This window comes from Sinocyclocheilus anshuiensis, unplaced genomic scaffold, assembly GCF_001515605.1.
Source record: "Sinocyclocheilus anshuiensis isolate Anshui unplaced genomic scaffold, SAMN03320099.WGS_v1.1 scaffold1208, whole genome shotgun sequence".
Taxonomy (NCBI): Eukaryota; Metazoa; Chordata; class Actinopteri; order Cypriniformes; family Cyprinidae; genus Sinocyclocheilus; species Sinocyclocheilus anshuiensis.
In genome coordinates, this window is record NW_015542424.1 from 815,948 (window position 1) to 819,002 (window position 3,055).

Consider the following 3,055-nt stretch of genomic DNA (forward strand, 5'->3'; position numbering starts at 1 on the left):
TGGAAAATAATGTGTTTTTTGAACCTTAAACCGCATAAACACATTTCATTACACCAAATACACAAAATAATGTTCTTTTTAGCAACATCATATGACCCCTTTAAAAAAGTCTTTATTGTCAGTTTTGATCAACTTCATGCATCCTTGCTGAATAAAAAAGAATAAATCTTTAAAAAATCTAAATCTTACCGATCTTACTGAATAGTGAATGTCATATATGAGAATTGTTTAAAAGAGTAGCTCACCCAAAACTTCAATTTTTGGCTTCATTTACTCAAAACTGCAATTTTTGGCTTCATTTACTCCATAATTTTAATTTTCTCCCCCCAAAAAGAGACAGTTTGAACTTCTATGCACTTTTTCATTATATTTCAATGAACAGCCTTCAGGCTTCAAAAAGGAGCAGAAAGCGTCATAAAATTGGTGCTTATGACTGCATTAAACTCCAAACTTAATATTAGAATCTTGACATCTGTCCTATACTTATTGGTCATGAAATAAATAGTGATCACCGACTTGTGAATGGATCAGTATTTGGTTGGATCTTTTTTTTTTTTTTAATGAATCAGTTATTCTGGTTTTGTCAAGTCAAGTCACCTTTATTTATATAGTGCTTTTTATAATACAGATTGTGTCAAAGCAGCTTTACATTATTAAACAGGAAAATAGTGTGTCGATAATGCAAGAGGACAATAGTAAACGCTCAAGTAAACGCTTTCAGTTAAAGTCAGTTCATCATTGATTCAGTGATGTCATTGTCCAGCTCAGTTCAGTTCAAATAATATAGTTTACAATATTGGAACGAATGATTAATTCACAATTACACTGATCTGGTTCTTGAGATAAACTCTGGTTTTGTCAAGTCAAGTCACCTTTATTTATATAGTGCTTTTTATAATACAGATTGTGTCAAAGCAGCTTTACATTATTAAACAGGAAAATAGTGTGTCGATAATGCAAGAGGACAATAGTAAACGCTCAAGTAAACGCTTTCAGTTAAAGTCAGTTCATCATTGATTCAGTGATGTCATTGTCCAGCTCAGTTCAGTTCAAATAATATAGTTTACAATATTGGAACGAATGATTAATTCACAATTACACTGATCTGGTTCTTGAGATAAACTCACTGACTCCTGTCACATTGGTTTACAGCTCACTTGTGGGGAATATAATCAGTATATAGCATGTGAATTTTGGTTCGTAGCTCTGACAGAGCTATTGTATGGCTTTAGAAGACATAAAATGTAGTGAACGAGTCATATGGACAAAATTTATGATACTTTTATGGTGTTTTTGTGTCATTTTTCCTCTAAGGTATTGGACTTGTTTAGTATAAGTAAATGCTATTTCTACATGCTGTATTTTTTCTGCAGCCATCCCACATTCTTCAGCATTTACAAAAAAAAATGTTTTTTGCCAGAGGCTAGAACTGCGGCAAACCTCACTGTAGTCTTTATGTGTTCCTACTTGTATTTGCTGAAGAGGAAGCATGAACGTGGGGAGTTAAGCTGTCCTTTTGTGACATGGCAGAGAAAGTGCAAGTCAGACTAATCCACGCTGTTGAACCCGGGTGATGCTGACCAGCCGGGGTGAATGAGGAGGGACTTGTTCTGTCAAAGCAGGTGCATCTTGAGCACTGAGGCATAAATTTCTTTTGACAACGGGTATCCTAGTGGGTATCAACACAGGCATATCCTGCATAACCTCTCCACCAGGACTGTCAGCACTAATGATAACTGGGGAGGTATGCAGTTTAATTCAATTCAATTTAAGTTTATTTGTATAGCCTAGCGCTTTTCGTGATGCAAATCGTTGCAAAACAGCTTTACAGAAAATTAAAGTTTCTACATTATATTTAGTAATAGCTTATCAGTGGTGACTATCTCAAATTGATGTCCATATGGCAGAAATGTACGATAAAAATCAAGCAGTTAGTTAATGTCATGTAATCAAACAGACGGTGAACACTATTAACACAGTAATGATTATATGTTGCAATTAAACGTATAGCAAAAGAAAACAGCACGTAGAGAGACATTGGCTCCATTGAGACTTGTGATTTGTGCTTAGGCTGAGCTTGAGGAAAGTAACCCTATACTGTAGCACGGATGAGGTTTTGTTTAAATTGCAAAAATGACCGTTTTGGAAGCATCAGTAATTCAAGGAAAATGTGGATGTTGTGGTTATATAATGGTCAACTGGTTTTCTATACATGCATATTTATATACACTTCTGTTCAAAAGTAAGTTTGACATTAGTAAGATTTTTAAATACTTTTATTCAGCAAAGGTGCATTCAGTTGATCAAAAGTAAGCATAGTGGCTTTGATTCAGTGTTGTTCTTTTGAATTTTCCACTCATCAAAGAATCCAGAAATAAAATGTACAGTTTCCAGAAAAATATTTAGCAGCACAACTGTTTTAACATTGATAATGAGAAAAGTTTCTTGAGCACCAAATCAGCATATTAGAATGATTTCTGAAGGATCATGTGACATTGAAGACTGGAGTAATAACTGCTAAAAATTCAGCTTTGCCATCACAGGAATAAATTACATTTTAAAGGGGTCATATGATGCGATCTCAATTTTTCCTTTCTCTTTGGAGTGTTACAAGCTCATGGTGCATAAAGAAGATCTGTAAAGTTGCAAAGACTAAAGTCTCAAATCCAAAAAGATATTCTTTATAAAAGTTAAGAGTCAACCACGCCTACCTAAAACGGCTCGTTCTAACGCCCCCACATGTCTACGTCACGATGTGGGAAAATTTGCATAACGCCGCCCAAATGTTCACGCAAAAAAAGGTGTAACTTTTATTCTCGCTGTAGTATTGTTGTTGCCGCCACCGCCATGTCGTGAAGGCGCTGTGTTTCGTTGTGAAAGCGAAACTACTTTGGTTGGCCTTCCAAAAGAGGACGATATCATGCCTGGAGCTGATCCGTGCTGGTAGCTGAGGAAATGCATCAACTTCGCGCTGTCAATTGCCGGATCGGCTTTCACCGTGGATGAAGCGGAGTCCAGCCCGGGGTCGTCACATGTGGTTGCCGCAAGCCCGCCG

At 36.3% G+C, this 3,055-nt stretch overlaps 1 protein-coding gene across 1 annotated transcript in view; it reads left to right on the forward strand.

Moving 5' to 3' along the window:
• LOC107693513 (dixin-A-like) overlaps positions 1–3,055 on the forward strand; it is a 35,893-nt gene that overhangs the window by 3,565 nt on the left and 29,273 nt on the right. The gene's annotated exons all lie outside the window — the stretch shown is intronic.